This window comes from Chrysemys picta, chromosome 2 (genome assembly GCF_011386835.1).
Source record: "Chrysemys picta bellii isolate R12L10 chromosome 2, ASM1138683v2, whole genome shotgun sequence".
NCBI classification, from domain to species: domain Eukaryota; kingdom Metazoa; phylum Chordata; order Testudines; family Emydidae; genus Chrysemys; species Chrysemys picta.
Window position 1 is genome coordinate 104501984 of NC_088792.1, and position 20689 is coordinate 104522672.

Consider the following 20689-nt stretch of genomic DNA (forward strand, 5'->3'; position numbering starts at 1 on the left):
TGAATCAGCTGGAGTTTTGCATGAGTAAAACCAGACCAAAGACTATGCTATGACCTAATACCCAAGAATAAAGCAATAAATAAATCGATTTTTAAGATCAGAAGCCGCCGTTATGATAATCCAGTCTGAACTCCTGTGTAACACAGACCATAGAACCTCACTCATTAATGGCTGCATCATGCTCATTACTTCTGTTTGAACTACAGCATATGTTTTAAAGAGCTTCCCATCTTGATTTAAAGATGGAGAATCCACCATATTGTAGAGTTTGGAATCATTTTTATAGAATATCATCGAATGATGCAAAACACTAAACACCACAGAGTTAGGAAAGAAGCTATGTTATACATTTAATAGGTTTGCAAGGCTGGCAGTTAGAAAAATCACCCTTTGAACTGTATATTGGCAAATATAGAAATTATTGAAAGAATCAATATAGAAACACACAATGGCATTCTTACATTGCAAGTTTTCTGAGGGAGTTTAAGAGGGAGATCTTCAACATGGTGTGTTAAAGATTTTAATTTTCCTTGATCTTAGTCCTATAACCCAGGCAAAGAGAATGAACTAAAGGGTTCTCCAGAATAAGAGTCAAAGCCTCTGTTTTGTTCCTGACTACAACTTTAGCAGGGTCAGCTTTAGTAAAAGTAATTAAATAAATACATAAATAAACAAACAAGGAAAGAAAATCATCTTCTAGGACTTCAAATCGGCCTTCTGATTAGGGTGAAAAGGATAATGCTGATTTTAATTCCACATGGTAACTAGCAGCTGTTCATAACACTGACTTGAACTTATTTCCCCTTAAATCTCTTGTTGGCTACTGCTGTCTTCCCGCAAGTGTTTGCTGACTGTCTGACATAAGCGTACTGGGATAATATAATCCATGTCTATAATAGATTCAATGTTTGGTTGAAATGTGTCTATTTTATTGCCACATTATCTATATAGCACAGAGCCACCAACACTAACAATGTGGGTACTCCAGTTTTAGTTGGGAAACTGATCCAAACATGGTCCTAAACTTGATACTGGGGGAGAGCTGGACCATCTTCCCTCAATTAGTTAAAAACCAATGAACCAAGACTTTAGTCATTACCATGTTTGTGTGCTCATTTTAAGAGTGATTTTGTGCTTGTGAAAGGTGGTGGATTGAAAGTGCAAACTTCCCCCTTCTTTGCGAATATGCTTCAATTCTGACTTTGAAGAACTACTTCCAAAGGTGAAAGAGTAATTCATTCTACATGCCCATAGCCTTCTGTCTGCCAACAAAGGGTGCACATTGTGATGGTGCTTTTTGTGACTGGAATCTGTTCACTTGGACATGGACTGAGAGACCAGACTCCCATTTCATTTTGGCTTCAAACAGCCATCTAGCTGTATTGACTTGGCTCCACTACTGAGACTGGTTCAAAATCGAGCCTATGTCCTAAAAGCAAAAGGCTCTATCCCTCCATATTTCTATTTATAAATTAGGACTGATTGCTGCTCAATTCTTCGACAGTTATTACTGTATAAGGTTTCTCTCCTGCATAGGAAAGCATGAATAATTTAACATGTAACATAGCCCACTGTCAAGATGTGTTATTAACAAAACAAAAACCCACCACCAATTATGTTTTAAATGTTGTTGGTCAAATTCAGACCTACTGTAAAACAGTGCAACTCAGTGAAGTGAATTGGAGTTCAGAGCACCAATATTGGGGGGAATATGACATTGTATATTCCAAAAAGATTGTAAAAAGCTGTAATATAACTTGGTGTAGTATTGAGAACCAAGTATAATCTCAAAAAAAAATCAAGGTTTTCCCATCTTACTATCACTGATATGTAGATACATCAGCTACTGTTTCAGAGTAGCAGCCGTGTTAGTCTGTATCCGCAAAAAGAACAGGAGTACTTGTGGCACCTTAGAGACTAACAAATTTATTAGAGCATAAGATTTCGTGGTCTACAGCCCACTTCTTTGGATGCATATAGAGTGGAATAAATATTGAGGAGATATATATACACACATACAGAAAGCATAAACAGGTGGGAGTTGTCTTACCAACTCTGAGAGGCCAATTAAGTAAGAGAAAAAAAACTTTTGAAGTGATAATCAAGATAGCCCAGTACAGACAGTTTGATAAGAAGTGTGAGAATACTTACAAGGGGAGATAGATTCAATGTTTGTAATGGCTCAGCCATTCCCAGTCCTTATTCAATCCTGAGTTGATTGTGTCTAGTTTGCATATCAATTCCAGCTCAGCAGTCTCTCGTTGGAGTCTGTTTTTGAAGTTTTTCTGTTGTAATATAGCCACCTGCAGGTCTGTCATTGAATGACCAGACAGGTTAAAGTGTTCTCCCACTGGTTTTTGAGTATTATGATTCCTGATGTCAGATTTGTGTCCATTAATTCTTTTGCGTAGAGACTGTCCGGTTTGGCCAATGTACATGGTAGAGGGGCATTGCTGGCACATGATGGCATATATCACATTGGTAGATGTGCAGGTGAACGAGCCCCTGATGGTATGGCTGATGTGATTAGGTCCTACACCAGCAATATGGAAAGACATGCATACATAACAGAATATCGGGAAGAGAGATGAGCAAATAATTCCCTACAAATAATATATTATTCAAAAATAGTTTTCAAATAATATACGGAAATAATTATTTGTTCATAGATTGCATAATAAAAGCTTCCTGCCAGATTTGATATCTGAGTTGTAACAATTTTGATTCCATACAAAGAAGAATTGGCAGGCCTATCACCGGACCAGATCCAGAGAAAAAGAAGAGTGTTTTCTCTGCCAGGAGCAAGGATGTGAGATGTGGACATGATGTTGAAAAGTATCCTGATGGGAACAGGGGAAAATCTATTGATTGTGCTGCATATTGGGACAAATTATATTGCTAGATTCCCACTGGAAAGGATCAAGGATGATTACACACTAGGCTAGGTAAGATGCTGAAAGAAGTAGAAGCTCAGGTAATCTTCGGTGTAATATTTTGGTCCCTAGAGAAGGAGGGTGAAGGGGTGAGAAGATAATGAAGATCAACAGATTGCTCAGGGATTGGTGCTATAAGGAAAGTTTTGTAATGATCAACCATGGGACACATTTATGGAAAAAAAGATTCTCTTGACTGATGGACTTCACTTGAGTACCTGGGGTATTAACCTTCTGGCATCAAGGCTGGCATGATTGATAAGAAGGGATTTAAACAAGGAGATGAGAAGAGAAGATTGAGAGAGACTCATGAAATCTCCAGGCCTTCAGTACACAGGGGGAGCAAAATCATCTAAATGAATAAATATAGTAAGGGATAAAAAAACATGAGCAGGTAAGAGTATGGACAGCAAGGAGAAAGATATTACAAATATTGATTGGTATAGTAGTCAGGTAGGTGCTACAGTTAGTCAAAGTACTATATCCACTCTGGCTAGAAAACTGGGTGAAGTCTGAGAGAAACAACTGAAATGTTTGTACATGAATGCAAAAAATCTAGTATTAAAAGGAAGAACTAGAACTATTGGTGCAGGAGGTCAAACCAAATATTACAGAAACGTGGTGGAATTGCACTCATGACTGGAATACAGGTATTGAAGTGTATGTGCAAATCTGGTTTGGGATAGTGTTGTATATCAATGATATGGTAAACTGTAAAGAAATAAGAAAGGATCGTATGGACTTAACAAGATCCATTTATGTCAAAATCACTTTAGGGAAGGATTGTAAAAGAGGTTCTGTTGGGATAGTGCTAGAGGTCTGCTATAGATCCTCAGAGTCAGATTTGGATGTGGATAAAGATCTCTGTTTACTAGATTACTAGAGAGATAAGTACTACTGGGAATTATGTCATAATCAAAGTCTTTAACTTCCCAGGTATAGATTGGAGAATAAATGCTGTTAATACTGGTAGGGCCCAGTTGCTCCTGGCTGTGATAGACAACTGGTTTCTTCATCAAATCATCACTGAACAAACAAGAGGAGATGGAGACTTGGTTTTCGTAAGTAGTGAGATTATCATAGAAGAGTTGATGGTAGGAAATAACCTTGGATTGAGTGATCATAAATTGATTCAGTTTACATTAAATGGAAGGAAAATCAAAACCCAGGTAACAAACAATATTTTTTATTTCAAAAGGCAGACTCTGGGAAATCAACCGTGAAATGTGGAAGAGGCTTGGAATTCCTTTGAATCAACCATATAAAAACTATCTGCACTTTCCATCAAACAAGGGAGAAAAACTTGTAGAGAAAGGCTCCCAGATCCAGCTGAATGAATAACCACCTCAAAAAGATTATTAGGAGTAAGCAGAGAGCCTATAGGAAATGGGAAAAGTAATTGATCAGCAAAGAAAGCTACATCCTGGAGCTTAAGAAATGTAGGAATAAAGTGAGACTTGCTAAAGATTTGAATTAGCCAAGGAAATGAAAATAAATAAGAATCTTTTTAGTTGTATAAATAAAAAGAGAACAAGAAAGGATGAGGTTGGGCGGCTATGCAGCATGGTTGGAGAGGAGATTAAAGTTAATTTAGGCATGGCACAAAAACAAAATGAATACTTTGCTTCAGTTTTCATTAAAGATGATAATGTGGGACATGGGCATGAAGGCAGGATTGCTGATGGTAATGAGCATACAGAAATGGAAATTGCCATATTTGAAGTTGGAAAAAACTCTCAAAGAGCACAATTTGCTCAAATCGGGAGGACTAGATAATTTCCATATCAGAATACTGAAAGCATTGATACAACAGATTGCTAATCCGGTAGCAATGTTATTTTAATAAATCTATCTACCCAGTGGTAGTACTATATGACCGGAGAATAGCTAAATTTAAGAAAGGGACAGAAAGTGATCCCAAACAAATACAGACCTTTTAGTATAACCTCAGTAGTATGCAAGAGTGAAACAAATTGTGAAAGAAAGAATAATTAAATTAATGGAGGTAAATGGAAAAGAGGATGTAAAGCAATATTTATTTACCAAATTATGCCAGACTTGCCGGTTTTCCTTTTTGGGGAAAATACCTGATTTTTTTAGAAAATGAAAATGTGGTATATCTAATATACTTGGATTTCAGTGAAGCATTTGACACAGTACCACATGGGAAATTATTAGTTATATTAGAGAAGATGTGATTAGAAGAAAACATGTAAGATGGATACGGACCTGGCTAAAGAAGAGAAAGCAGGTTGGGCTAAAAGGTAAGCTTTCAGATGGGGGGAGGTTATAAGTGGAGTTCTTCAAGGATCGGTCTTAGGAACAACTTTATTCTATATTTGTATTAATTATCTTGGCAAAAACATAGAAGTTTGCTAATGAAGTTGGCTGATGATATTAAGTTGGGAGATATCATCAATACAGAGTAGGACTGGAACATTATACATGAAGACCTGGATGACCTTGAAGACTGGAGTAAAATTTGCAGAAATTCAATAGTACAAAAGGTAAGTAAGGTCGAATAATAAGAATTTCTGCTGCAAGCAGAGAGCTCATCTGTTGAAAGCAAGAGAGGAGAGAGACCTGGGTGTGTTGGATGATCACAGGGTGATGATGAGCCACCAATGTGATTCAGCTGTGCAAAAGGCAAATGTGATCCTAGGATGTGTCAGGGAAGGCATTTCCAGTAGAGATAGAGAAGTATTAATGCCATTGTACAGTGAACTGATAAGACCTCATAAAGAATACTGTGTACAATTCTGGTCACTCAAGCTGAAGAAAGAGGAGTTCAAACTGGAACAGGTGTAGAGAAAAGCTATTAGGATGATTAGGGAATAGAGGGCCTATTTTATGAGAGGAGACTGGAAAAGCTTGGCTTTTTTGGCCTAGGAAAAAAGGCAGCTGAGAAGGAATATGAATACCCTCCATAAATACATGAGGATGTAAATATCAGGGAGGGTGAAGAGTTATTTAAGCTAAAGGACAATGTTGGCACAAGAACAAATGGGTATAAAATGGCCAAGGACAAATTCGAGCTGGAAATTAGAAGTTTTCTAAGCATCAGAAGAATGAGGTTCTGGAACAGCTACCTAAGAGGACTTGTGGAGGCAAACACATTTAGTTTAAGAAAGAGCTGGACAAATTTGAGTGGGATTGCATACCAGGATGGCTTGTGATGATGGGGGAGCAGGGCTCAGCAGTCCTGGGAGTCCCTTCTAGTTTATGTCTCATGTTCCTAAAGCTCATGCTTTGGGAATTCATCCAGACACCTGCAGTGGTCAGGATGGGACATTCCCCCCCCCCCACACACACACACATTGTATTCTGTGTTGTTTTGTCTCCTTCATCTAAAGGATCAGGGAAGGCCACAGCTGGAGTTGGCATAGTGGACTAGGCAGGCCAGGGCTCTGAGCATTCTCTCTATCAAGTGCTTAGCTGGCTGGCTGGCTCTTGCTATATGTTCAGGGTCTAACTAATCACAATATGTGGCATTGGGAAGGAATTTTCACCCAGGTCAGATTGGCCGTGACCTTGGGTTTTTTCCCCTTCCTCTGCAGCAGGGATCAGCAACCTTTGGCATGCAGCCTGCCAGGGTAAGCACCCTGGCGGGCCGGGCCAGGCCGGTTTGTTTACCTTCCGCGTCCACAAATTTGGCCGATCGCGGCTCCCACTGGCCGCGGTTCGCTACTTCGCTGCGGGAAGTGCACAGGCCGAGGGATGTGCTGGCCGCCGCTTTCTGCCGCCCCCATTGGCCTGGAGCGATGAACCGCGGCCAGTGGGAGCCGCGATTGGCGGAACCTGCAGATGCGGCAGGTAAACAAACTGGCCCGGCCCTCCAGGGTGCTTACCCTGGCGGGCCATGTGCCAAAGGATGCCGATCCCTGCTCTGCAGATGGAGTGCAGGTTACTTGGTGGGATTATGTGTGTATATCTCATTTAATCAATTCCCTGCCATTGCAGGTTCCTCAGGGACTGGTTCACCTCGGTCCCCCCTATTCTCTACCTGTGGCACATAATGGTTTAGTCTACTGGGAGCAGTTATATTTTGGCCTAATTTTGGTTTAGTGTGCAGTTGCTGGGTGGTGGTGTGATATACAGGAGATTGACTAGATGATCTGGTGGTCCTTCTGGCCTTAAATGACATGGTATTGTTTATGACATGGTATTGTTTTTGTTTCCTAACTAGAAGAGTTTGATTCTTAGATCAATATTTCTTATGTGAAGTTTTAGGATTACAATTTCAAAATTTTCCTTTTGCTAGTATTTTCCTTAAAATCACTGTGCCCTCATATCCTCTGTTCACATGTGCAAAAACAGTGATTACAATTAAATTTGCAAAAATAGGGACTGCCAAAAAAAAAAGACAAATGACAAGTGAAAAAGTTATCTTGCCATTAGTCACAAAGCTCAGCACTGCAAAAAAGTCAAATTCTGTCACAAAGTAATATCCTGATTTACATCAATATCATTTTAAGAACCAAAGTCTGAAAGTAAATTACAAATGTAAAAATCAAGTCCTTTAATATAGAACAAGTAAAATTTATCCTCATGGTGATCAGATAAGATTTTTTTACAATTTAGGAGCATCTAAAGTAATTTAAGGGACAAACATTTTAAAAAATATTTCATACTTGGATTCTTAAAGTTAGAAATATTGACGTAAAATAGAATCTTACTACTGACAATATTTTTTTGCATCTAACAGACTGTGATGCCCTAACTCAGACATGAGCTTACTCCTTGCCCTGAAGGTCAACAAACTCAGCCTTTGTCAGACTAACAGAGGAAGTGTGTTCCTCAGTTCAGTTTGAGTTATCCACTGAACCCAGTAGTGAGGGTCAAATCCAGTGACAGCTAATAAGATTGTTGAATAAACACAGTCCTGTTAATTTCAGCCTGTACTCCAGACATACGGCATGATTAATAATTTCCAAATGGAAAAGGACAAAAGGCTTGATCATGTACCATACATGGCGCCCTCAACTCCCAATGACTTTAATAAGAATTGAGGGAGTTCAACTCCTTGTAAGGTTGGGCCCCAAATCAGTGAGACAAATCTTTTCAAATATTTGAGAGGGCAGTTTTCCTTTAATGCCTTCTCAAGAAAAGATTCAGTAAATCCCCCTTTGCCTCTCTGCCCCCAAATAAAACTCACTCAGGATTTTTCTGGTAAAGAGTTGAAAGTGTGTCTAGCATTATTATCTTTGTGACGAGTCCCAAGGTAGCTGAATTCAAATTTACTTGTATTTCAGAATCTTGCTGTGAAACTTCAATGAAAGGAGGTCAGGATGATATCCACCTTACACATAAAGTGTTTGCCAAGATTATTATTCACAGCATTTTGCTGTTGCAAGAGTCATTCAGCCATATAATAAAGAGGAGTTCCAACAAGTTGGAGCCTCTTGCTTCAGGTGGCAAGCTGTTTTCCAACCTAGATTTTTTATAGCCTAACAAAACTTTTCAATGATATTTACCAACATATTTTCAATGTTCCAGTTATCACAATGAAAAGTACATTATGAACAAGTTTCAGCAGCATGCTATTCAGAATTATAATTTAACAACCACTTTTAATCCACTGTCTGATACAATTAACATGGGTGAGGTTTCTTGCTTTTTAAACCCTGTATGCCATATGTCTCTTGAAGAAAAGTGGGCGATTTTTTTTTTTAAAGAATATTTGCTCAAATGTAAAACTGAGTTTGCTTAAGCAGTATTTTCTCTTTTTCTGTCTTTATTTCCCCATTATTTTCTATTCTATTATTGACTGGAATGTTTGTAGAAACAGTGGACCAGATGATCAGTTTATGTAAATTAGCACAAACTGTTGACTTGAAATATGGAGCTTTGTCAGTTTATGCCAACTGAGGATCTGGCCCAGTGAATTTAGAAAACTATTAGTAACAAGCAAACAGTGAATTTCTAATCCTAATTCCATTTTGTTTTAAATTTGGTAGGTCAAATTCAGACTTGCTGTAAATGAATGTAACTTGAGTGAAGTAAATGGAGACCCGCCATATATTTTAATAGGGAATTTGATAGGGCTGGTGCTAAATCAAGAATTCTGTTTCACAAAATGTTTTGAGGTTTCAAAATTTGTGTTTTTTCCCCCTCATCAAAATAAAAGCAAGACCTTTCTAGATTTTACCTGAAAAAAGCATAAGAAAGGGAGGCCCTGCCCCCAACAGAACTGTGAGTAGCCCAGTGGTTAGAGCACTCATCTTGGATGGCAGAGACCCAAGGTCAGTCCCTGTTCTGGATCAGATCCCAGTCAAGTGCCCTAAGCACTGGAGTATCTCTCTCTTGTGAAATTCCATCCCAGACCTGAGAAGCCTTTAAAAAAATTCCAGATCAGATCTAAAATTTGACCTTGCATGTTTAGAAATGGTAGTAATAAGCTTTAAGATGGCCTGGTAAATTATCATTGAGGAGCAAGATTTTTAAGCGTGTGTCTAATTCAAGCACGTAAGTCATTCCACTGAAATCAATGGTATTACTCACATGGTTAAAGTTGTGCAGATGTTTAAACTATCTTACTGAATCAGGGTCAGTGAGAATTTCACTTAAACTGAACTATTCATGTGCTCAAATCTTTCTGGGATCAGGATCTAAGACCCCTTACACTAAAATATTCTGGGGTCAGTATTGAAGATTATTCTTTATGCTTTCTGTCTATTCTATCCTCCTTATTGAACTCAACAAATTCTAGGGTTTTAAAACCTTGACATAATCTGCTTTAAAATTTTATACTATTGTGTTATTATTAACACAAAGAATTTTTTAAAAATTGACATACCTACTTTAGTTTTTTTGTTTGAAGGCTTCTATGGAAACACATATTCAAAACTATGGAATGAATGCCAGTGTACAATAAATCATAGTAAGTACTTAAATCATGTCTGACATGAAGTATTTAATGTAAAAATTTCAGAAGATTAAGTTCTATCACTCAGGATATAAATTAATTCAAGTAGCAGGCATGGCACATATTCAGTAGATGTGCTTTTATCCCTCCAGAATTTATCACCTTGCCCAAATATAAGGCATAGACTTTGAAGTAGCTTGCTCTGGCATCCCTGTAGATGACCAGCTGTGCTGGAAAAAAGCAAATGAAATACATGGTATTTAGGGATTCAAAAGGCATATTCTGGTCATTCATGTGTGTGACACTAGGTTGCTTGCCAGCTCCAAGGAATTAAAGCAAATAGGAACTTGTGACATAAAAGAATATCCACAACTGTCAAAGAGAATAGTCAAAGACCTGCTATTTTTATTAAAAAAAAAAAAAGAAGATGTATGAAAATTCTCTCACTGGCAATGCAAATATTGTATGAGCAATGAATGCACATTGTGGACCCAATCCACTACATGGATTTCTTCAGCTTGCACCAGTGGAAGTCAGACTCTGAAGGAAATGGAGTCTGGAACACCCACTCCACTCTAGAACTCAGAGCTGGCTGGGGCACAGCTCCAAACCAAGGTGTGGCTAATCTGGGAAGGAGAGAGGGCCACCCAAATATCCTCCTCTTCTCCCCAGATACCCCAACTTCCTACCCAAGTGTTCAATCCTCCCCTCATCCCCAGTTCCCAAAGCCCCTCTCTCCAGCCAGCCCCATCTTCTCTCAGTCCTCACACCCAGTTTCCACACAGACAAGCCAACAAAGCCAGCTGACCCAGTTTCCCACAACCCAAAACTCTGATAAACCTTCAGTGTCCACCTCTGGGGAACTGTACCTTTAAGAAGTTCATGCTATGTAACTCAGGGGGCCGCTCCATGTTCTATTCCCGTCACTGTTTGGGACAAAGTGTATCGACCTTAAGCAGATGTTTATACCAATATAAAAATGATCTGCAAATATGCACATTATTCAGTGAACTTGCACATTTTAAAATAATTTTCTTAAAATGACACAGAGTTGCACAAAACTTGACAAATACGTGCACTTCCTGAGTACATTTAAGTCCATATAAGTGAACTAATCAAATACTGCAGTCCTTATGCAATTTTTTAAAAGTTTCTAGAACATCATGTTGGATGCCTGTACAGTCTCTTACTTTCCCTCACCCTCTGCTGTTATTTATTATATTTACTGTATATATTTATGTATTATTTATATCACAGGAGAATTGGGAGATAATATTTGGGAAGACTTTTGAGATCCATAGATGAAAGAAACCACATACAAGAAAAGTAATAATTGGTCTGTAATTATATATTACTCTGTAAAGCTTTTTGAGATACATTTTGTATAGCATCTTTCATGCAAATTCAGTCCCTCATCCTGCAATTAGATCCACAAGGGAAGACCCACATGCCCATCTGCAATCCTGCTGACTTCAGTGGGACTTTACACAGACATAAGGATGAACAAGATTGGATACCCTTGCAGGATCAGTGCCTGGTGTAATATTCATGTCCTTGGAAAGACTTGAACTTCCTGTGGAAAGATTCTTCTCTCTTCTCCTCTGCCAGGCTACCCACTGATATTCCTGACTTTAAAATAATCAAAACACAGATAGCTCTGAGATTTTAGTTAGAGCCATGTAGCCTTCCTGTCAAAGATGATGTATTTCAATACTGACTGTTATTGTATTAATTCCAGGCTACAAGTATTCAAACATAGAATAGGAAAGAAAAATGACAGTCAATCACTCTAAATCATGATGCAATACTTAGGCTATTTGGCAAAAACATACCCATTTCTAGTGTATATATTACACCACAATAACTTCTCAACTAAAATGCTGCAATAAAGTGCCAAAAATGTAGAATAAAGTCTGAGAACTGCTGATTTATGTAGAGATTCTCCAAGTCTCACCAAGCAGAAGCTGGTCATGAGGCATGTCCCATCAGAAACCAATGACACAGAGGAAAAAAGACCCAATAACTTAGGATCATGCAAGTACTGCATGAGCTTTGATGAAAAAAGACTACCTTACATTTGCTTATATCTTTCCAGCAGCTGCAGTTTTGCCAGGACTCTCTGAATGAAGAGTGAATTTGTTAATAACGGCTATTTCACTATTTATGTTAATAACATTCACACTTTTGAACACGACGTAACTAAAGCTGTGCACTTCTTTTCTAAAATTTAACCAACATGCACCAGCTCAGAAAGCAGGGGCCCTTAGCTACTACATGACACTGCAACTCTGTCAGCTGCATCAATATGCTTTGTACAAATTATAATACACTGTGGTTACAGCACTTCTATTTAATATACAGAACACTTAATGTCCATAGTGGGTATGGCTTTAAAAAAACAACGTGCTCTGAACTCAGTTAAACTAAGTATTTATTCTACTTCTCAATGTGTCCAGCGCTAGAAGTCTGATTCCCCTGCTCCATGAACACACAGTCTCACTAGCTCTGATTGAGCTAGCGTGAGTATAAATAGCAGTGTAGCCATAACAGCAGAACGGAGGCATGGCTGAGCTATACTTAGTACAAACCAGCCTGAAACCAGTGAGCATATTCTCAGCATGGCTCAGCTGTGCATCCGCTGCTGCTATCTGTGCTACCGCAGCTAAACAGATATTTTCACTTGTGCTAGTTTGGTGAGATCTAGCGCAAGTATTTGTATTTTGACGAGGAATTACACGCCTAGCACACAGCGCAGACATAGCCTTTGCTAGAGGGGAACTGGAAAGGATGATCCAGAAAACATTCAGATAATAAGAAGTATTCAATTCATTCTTGAGGGATAGAAAAAAGTTTAAATATTGCTCAACACAGACATTTGTTTTGTTTTGTTACATAGCAACAGTTTTCACATATATAGCACCTTCCTTCAGAAAATTTCAGTATGGCCAACCTCAAGTGTTCAAAAATCATGAGTCAGGCTCCAACAATCATAAGATTTTTAAAAGAGTGATTTGTGTATTCTTTTTATTTGCTTTCTGGTGTTTAAGCCTTTAGGGGTGATGTTTTGAAGCTTTTCTCTGTGAACATGATTAGAAACTTACTTTTTTAAAAGGAGCTTTAAGAAGAATACAAAATATTATGGGACTCATGATAAAACGACCAGAGTTGGCAACCATGGAATTTCCAAGTTATTTATGCCATTAGTGAGATAGAGATATTCCCTTTTTACTAGTAGGGAAAATGAGGCATCAAGAGGACAAATGTGACTCTGGGCAAGTCAAAGTTAGTATTTGAAAAACAAACGAACAAACAAATGGGAATTAGCCCCCTGGTCTCTTCACTTCAACGCCTTTGTTTTAGCTACAAGATCATCATGATGCTTTGCCACTCATCATAATGAGTATGCTACTCAAAGTAATTTGATATGTACTGTGGCTAGCAAATAATTATGTGAGTCAAACTGGTAAATAAAGACTTTATTTGCCCCTCATCAAGTGATTTTTTTTATAATCCCAACAAGAAAAGTAAAATAGATAGATGCCATCAGTATTGCAAGGTTCTGTGCATCAGCTAAGCATTTGGTAATATAATGTACTTTGACAGTCAACAGTTAATTGTTATCTACCAATGAACTTTTCCATGAACCCCCATACACTTGAGACAAAATTGAGTTTGTGGGTTTAAGAGAAGCTTGTGCAGTTTGGCTTCCCCTCTAGTCTATGAATATAGGATGCAGGAGAATACTGGGGGGAGAGACTTGTGCAGAGGCTTAGGAGTCGAGTAGTAGCTTCAAGTAGATTCCATTATATGCAGGGTTTACAATTTGGTTCAATGGCTCTCAGCACCCCCACTATAAAAATTGTTCGAGTACCCCTTCAGACAACACAAGGTGAGGATCCTATGACCAGGATGGCTGCTTTATGTGATTCTGCTCTGGTTGGGATCCTAAACCAGAAAGAGCTTGTTTTTCAGTTTTGGTATGGATTTGGTTGAATTTGTTCAAGAACAGCCATTTGCCCTCTTGATCTCACGCCACCATCCTGGAGCATATTTTCATTAGAAAAACTTGTGAGAATTTGGCACAGGTGAATTAAAAGCCAAACACTAGCCTTGATTAGACCTAAATCTAAACTCTAGGTGAAATCTAATGTAATGTGCCTGCTGCTTACAAACAGGGAAGAATTGGTAGGGGAAGTAGAAGTGGGTGGCAACCTAGGCAGCAGTGACCATGAGATGGCTGAGTTCAGGATCCTGACAAAAGAAAGAAAGGAGAGTAGCAAAATACGGACCCTGGACTTCAGAAAAGCAGACTTAGACTCCCTTAGGGAACTGATGGGCAGGATACCCTAGGAGGCTAATATGAGGGGGAAAGGAGTCCAGGAGATCTGGCTGTATTTTAAAGAAGCCTTATAGAGGGCGCAGGAACAAACCATCCTGATGTGCAGAAAGAATAGCAAATATGGCAGGTGACCAGCTTGGCTTAACAGTGAAAACTTAAACTCAAAAAAGACGGTTACTCACCGTTGTAACTGTTGTTCTTCGAGATGTGTTGCTCATATCCATTCCAATAAGGTGTGCGCGCGCCGCGTGCACAATCGTCAGAGAATTTTCTACCCTAGCAACACCCGGCGGGTCGGCTGTGGAGCCCCCTAGAGTGGCGCCTTCATGGCGCTGGATATATACCCCAGCCGACCCGGCGCCCCCTCAGTTCCTTCTTGCCGGCTACTCCGACAGTGGGGAAGGGGGGCGGGTTTGGAATGGATATGAGCAACACATCTCGAAGAACAACAGTTACAACGGTGAGTAACCGTCTTTTCTTCTTCGAGTGCTTGCTCATATCGATTCCAATAAGGTGACTCCCAAGCCTTACCTAGGTGGAGGGGTCGGAGTGAGACATTGCTGTGTGCAAAACCGCTGATCCGAATGCAGCATCGTCCCTGGACTGCTGTACCAGTGCGTAGTGAGCTGTAAATGTGTGGACTGATGACCAAACTGCAGCTCTACAAATGTCCTGGATCGGAACTTGAGCCAGGAAGGCAGTCGAGGAAGCTTGGGCCCTCGTTGAGTGAGCGGTGAGGTGCGGTGTTGAGACACCGGCCAGGTCATAGCAAGTCCGGATGCAAGACGTGATCCAGGAGGATAGGCGTTGTGAGGAGACCGGTAAGCCTTTCATCCGGTCGGCCACTGCAACGAAGAGTTGCGTCGTCTTTCTAAAGTGCTTTGTGCGGTCAATATAGAAAGCCAGGGCCCTGCGTACGTCCAAAGAATGCAAACGCTGGTCTTGGCGAGTAGCATGTGGTTTAGGATGGAAGACTGGGAGAAATATATCCTGATTGATGTGAAACGGAGAGACCACCTTAGGAAGAAAGGCAGGATGTGGACGAAGCTGCACTTTGTCCTTATGGAAAACCGTGTAAGGGGGCTCGGAAGTAAGTGCCCTGAGTTCAGAAACGTGCCGTGCTGAGGTGATGGCTACGAGGAAGGCTGTCTTCCAGGATAGATACAGAAGTGAACAGGTGGCCAGTGGCTCGAATGGAGGCCCTGTGAGCTTGGAGAGAACCAGGTTGAGATCCCACGTCGGAACGGGCTGACGTTGTTGTGGATACATCCGGTCTAATCCCTTGAGGAATCTAACGACCAACGGGTTAGAGAATACCGAGGACGCGAATTCCCCTGGGTGAAAGGCCGATATAGCGGCTAGGTGAACCCTAATTGAAGATATCGCCAAACCCTGCTGTTTTAGGGAGAGGAGATATTCCAATATGAGAGGAATAGGTGCCTGTAAAGGGGACATGGCTCGTTGTTCGCACCAACAGGAGAACCGTTTCCACTTGGCCAAGTACGTGGTCCGTGTTGAAGGCTTCCTACTGCTCAGCAGAATCTGTTGGACAGAGTGCGAGCATTGCCGCTCTGCCTGGGTGAACCATGGAGCAACCACGCCGTGAGGTGGAGTGATTGTAGGTCGGGGTGACGTAGACGGCCGTGGTCCTGAGAGATGAGATCTGGACACAACGGAAGCGGGATCGGTGTCTGAACCGAGAGCTCCAACAGTGTGGTGTACCAGTGTTGCCTCGGCCACGCTGGAGCGACTAGAATTACTTGTGCTTGGTCTCTGCATAGTTTGAGCAGCACCTTGTGGACCAGAGGAAATGGAGGGAAAGCGTAAAACAGGTGGTCTTTCCAAGGCAGGAGAAACGCGTCCGACAGAGAGCCCGGGGCTCGCCCTTGTAGGGAGCAGAACGCGTGGCACTTCCTGTTGGCTCGAGATGCAAACAGGTCTACCTGGGGAAATCCCCACCTCTGGAAAACGAAATAGATGATGTCCGGACGAATTGACCACTCGTGCGTCTGAAAGGACCTGCTGAGTCGGTCCACTAAAGTGTTCTGGACTCCAGGAAGAAACGATGCCGTCAGATGGATCGAGTGGGCGATGCAGAAGTCCCATAGGCGAATGGCCTCCTGGCAGAGAATCGAGGAACGTGCTCCTCCTTGCTTGTTGATGTAAAACATGGCCGTGGTGTTGTCGATGAGAACTAACACACAGCGGCCACGTAGGAGATTGAGAAATGCCTGGCACGCCAGGCGCACCGCCATCAGTTCCCGGACATTGATGTGCAGGGCTAGTTGGGGTGCAGTCCAGAGGCCCTGGGTATGGTGTTCGTTGAGATGGGCACCCCAACCCAGAGATGAAACGTCTGTGACCAGGTGCAGAGAGGGTTGTGGGGCGTGAAACGGCATTCCCTCGCAAACCACACTGTGATCTAGCCACCAGGTGAGGGAGGTCAAGATGGAGTTCGGAACCGTGATCACCATGTTCAGGCTGTCCCGATATGGGCGGTATACCGATGATACCCAGGTCTGGAGTGGGCGAAGCCGAAGTCTGGCATGCCTGGTCACGTACGTGCAAGAGGCCATGTGACCCAACAGGGTGAGGCACGACCTCACTGTGGTAACTGGGAAGGCCCTGAGTCCTCGAATGAGGCTTGTGATGGTATGAAAACGATTGTCTGGTAGAATAGCTTGTGCACGTCCGGAGTCTAGGACTGCCCCAATAAATTCTATCCTCTGGGTAGGCTCTAGAGTGGATTTCTCTTTGTTGAGTAGAATGCCCAACTCATGGAATGTGTGTACTATTATGTGGACATGAGCTCGAACTTGCTCTCTGGTGCGACCGCGTACCAGCCAGTCGTCTAGATACGGGAACACCTGTATCCCTTGCCGACGAAGGTATGCCGCCACGACGGCCATACATTTTGTGAACACTCTTGGGGCCGAGGATAGGCCGAAGGGAAGGACTGCAAATTGGTAATGCACCTTGTTTACCACAAATCGCAGGAAGCGCCTGTGAGGCGGGTAGATTGCTATATGGAAGTATGCGTCCTTCATGTCGAGGGCGGCGAACCAGTCTCCAGGATCCAGGGAAGGGATAATGGTCCCCAATGAGACCATGCGGAACTTCAACTTTACTACGAATTTGTTGAGTCCGCGTAAGTCTAAGATGGGTCGCAGACCCCCTTTGGACTTGGGGATCAGGAAGTAGCGGGAATAAAATCCCCTGCCCCTTAACTCTAATGGAACCTCCTCTATGGCCCCCATAGACAGGAGCGTAGAAACCTCCTGTATAAGAAGTTGCTCGTGAGAAGGGTCCCGGAAGAGGGACGGGGAGGGGGGGTGGGGGGGGGGGATGAAGAAAACTGGAGAGCGTATCCCCTCTCCACCGTGCAAAGGACCCAACGGTCCGAGGTTATAAGGGACCAAGCACGGTGGAAATGGGAGAGGCGATTCCGAAAGGAGGGGGCTGGATCCTGGGAGATGACTGGGTGCGTCCTCGACCGCACCTTCAAAAGTTCTGCCTGGGGCCTGAAGGTGGCCTAGGTGGCCCCTGGTTCTGACCGGGTTGAGGGCCGGTCAACCTTCTCCTACCACCTCGCCCCCGCCTTCTGGCAGAGTCCTGTCTCGGACGAGGTGGGGGGGGGGGGTAGAACCGCTGAGGTTGGGGCCGAAATGACCTGCGCTGGGGTCCCGGAACATGCATTCCCAGGGAGCGCATGATTGTTCTCAAGTCCTTGAGGCTCTGTAGACGAGAGTCCGTCTTGTCCGAGAACAATCCGTGTCCCTCAAAGGGTAAATCCTGGAGGGTTTGCTGCAGTTCCGGAGGCAAGCCCGAGACCTGGAGCCAGGAGATTCTCCGCATGGCGATACCTGAAGCCAGGGTCCTCGCAGCGGAGTCTGCTATGTCCAAGGAGGCCTGTAAGGAGGTCCGCGCTACCTTCTTACCCTCCTCCACTAAGGCCCCAAACTCTTCCCTGGAGTCTTGGGGGACTAATTCCTTGAACTTCCCCATAGAGTTCCAGGAATTAAAGTTATAGCGGCTCAGGAGCGCCTGCTGGTTAGCCGCTCGAAGCTGTAGCCCCCCGGCTGAATAAACCTTACGCCCATCAAATCGAAGCGCTTAGCATCCTTCGATTTGGGCGCTGCAGCCTGTTGACCATGGCGCTCCCTTGCATTCACTGATGACACCACCAGTGAACACGGCTGGGGATGAGTGTACAAGTACTCATAGTCCTTTGAGGGGACAAAGTACTTTCTTTCCACCCCTCTGGCTGTGGGTGGAATAGAGGCGGGAGTTTGCCATATCGTAGTGGCGTTAGCCTGAATCATGCGGATTAGGGGCAACGCTACTCTGGATGGGGCATCCGCAGAGAGGATGTTCACAATGGGGTCCTGCACCTCCACTATCTCCTCTGCCTGTAGGTCCATATTACATGCCACCCTACGTAATAGGTCCTGGTGTGCCCGGAGATCTATCGGGGGTGGACCTGTGCTCGATGTGCCCGCCACCGCCTCATCTGGGGAAGATGAGGAAGATGCCTCAGGTGGCAAGGGATCTAAGGGCGGGTCATGTTCCGATGAGCCCTGGAGCGGAGCATCACCTGCCCCTGGGTCCAGGTCATCAGGTGGTGTGGGCACGGGAGCCTCCATGCTCCCTGGGGGAGGGCGAGAGATGGTGGATTCTGGGGCCCTATGCTCAGAGCGCACCGAGCGAGAGGCTGATGGTGGTGGAGCCCCTTGTGCTTGGTGGTACGCCCACGGGGTCCAGAACGACCAGTGTGAAGGTCCCTGAGCGGGATCCTCCGCTACCTCCTGCCAGTGGCCCATGTCCGCCTCAGCGGCCTGCCCCTGAGGGGGGTATGCCAATCTCGAGGCCCCATCGGAGGAAAGGGACACTGATCTCGAGGGCCATGGCGGTGCCGATCGCGCCGAGATGAGCTCCGAATGGTACGGTGCCGCTCGGTGCCGGTCTGGAGATGATCGGTCCCTATGCGGTGCCGGTGAGCGGTGCCGAGATCGGGATCGGTGCCGATGACCGCGTCGGTGCCGAGAGTCCGATCTGGACCTGGAAGAAGGCGACCGCGAGTAGGCCCGGTGCCGGGAGCGGCCCCTCGACGTCGAGCGTCGCTCGTAGCGGTGCCGGGAACTACGTCTCGAGTTCGAACGGTACCGATGATCATAACGGTGCCGGGACGTGGAACGGTGCCGCGATGATGATCTTGGCCGCGAGTACGACCGGTGCCGAGGTGATAGTCGGCGCTGGGACTGCGAGCGGCGTCGGGACCTGCTTCGTGACCTGGATCGGTGCCGTGGGTCCAGTCCTTGAGATGGGGGGCGCATCATGGCAGGTTTTCCCTTGGATTGCACCGGACGAGGAGCCAACGGTGTCAGTGGTTGGGGCGGCGCCGGCTCCGTGAGAGCAATCAAGTCTCTCGCCGTCGCGAAGGTCTCTGGGGTCGACGGGAGACACGGCTCCACCACTGACCGAGGTGGTGATCCTGTCCGCACCGGACTCAACGGCCTCGGAGCCGGAGTCGACGGTGTAGGAGGCACCTGCTTTTGGTGTTCCACAGGCGGACGCGGCTCTACCCCCGGCACCGGGGGGGCCGGCATCTTCAGGACAGCAGTCTCCTGCGCCTTACGGGATTTCTTATGTCCCGGGGACAAGGATCGGCGCCGAGGCACTTGCGGGGGGTGCGGTGCCGAAGGGGTCCGGTGCCGCGGAGGCTTGTCCGACTCCACCCGCGGTGCAGGGGCAGTCGGTGCCGCAGGGGCACTGCGCACCGAGGCACTTGGCGCCGGGGCCTGACGCGCCGATGGAGTGTCCGGGCTAAGTGCCGCCTCCATGAGGAGTTGCCGAAGCCGAAAGTCCCGCTCCTTTTTGGTTCTCGGTCTGAAGGCCTTACAGATCTTACACTTATCTGTTTGATGGGACTCTCCCAGGCACTTCAGACACGAGTCGTGCGGATCACTTGTGGGCATAGGCTTAGTGCAGGACGCGCACTGCTTAAAGCCGGGAGCCTTGGGCATGAGCCCGGCTATGCGCCGGGGGAAAAAGGGGGAAGAACAACCCCCTTAATCCCCTTTAACTATCTACAACTACTAAAAGGTAAACTGAACAACTATCTAATACTATATAACAACTACAACTAGAACTATCTACAGAAGAAACCGGATAAGCTAGGGAGAGTGGAGAACAGCTATGCCGCGCTCCACAGTTCCAACGACCGTCAGGGGCGGTAAGAAGGAACTGAGGGGGCGCCGGGTCGGCTGGGGTATATATCCAGCGCCATGAAGGCGCCACTCTAGGGGGCTCCACAGCCAACCCGCCGGGTGTTGCTAGGGTAGAAAATTCTCCGACGATCGTGCACGCGGCGCGCACACACCTTATTGAAATCTATATGAGCAAGCACTCGAAGAAGAAAGGAAGCTTACAAGAAGTGGAAATTTGGACAGATGACTAGGGGGAAGTATAAAAATATTGCTAGAGCATGCAGGGGTGTAATCAGGAAGGCCAAGGCATGATTGGAGTTGCAGCTAGCAAGGAATGTGAAGGGTA

General features: G+C 44.3%; 1 long non-coding RNA gene across 1 annotated transcript in view; it reads right to left on the reverse strand.

Annotated features, from left to right (window-relative positions):
• The window catches only part of LOC135981109 (uncharacterized), a 136673-nt gene that overhangs the window by 38399 nt on the left and 77585 nt on the right, over positions 1–20689 (reverse strand). The window lies entirely within an intron of this gene.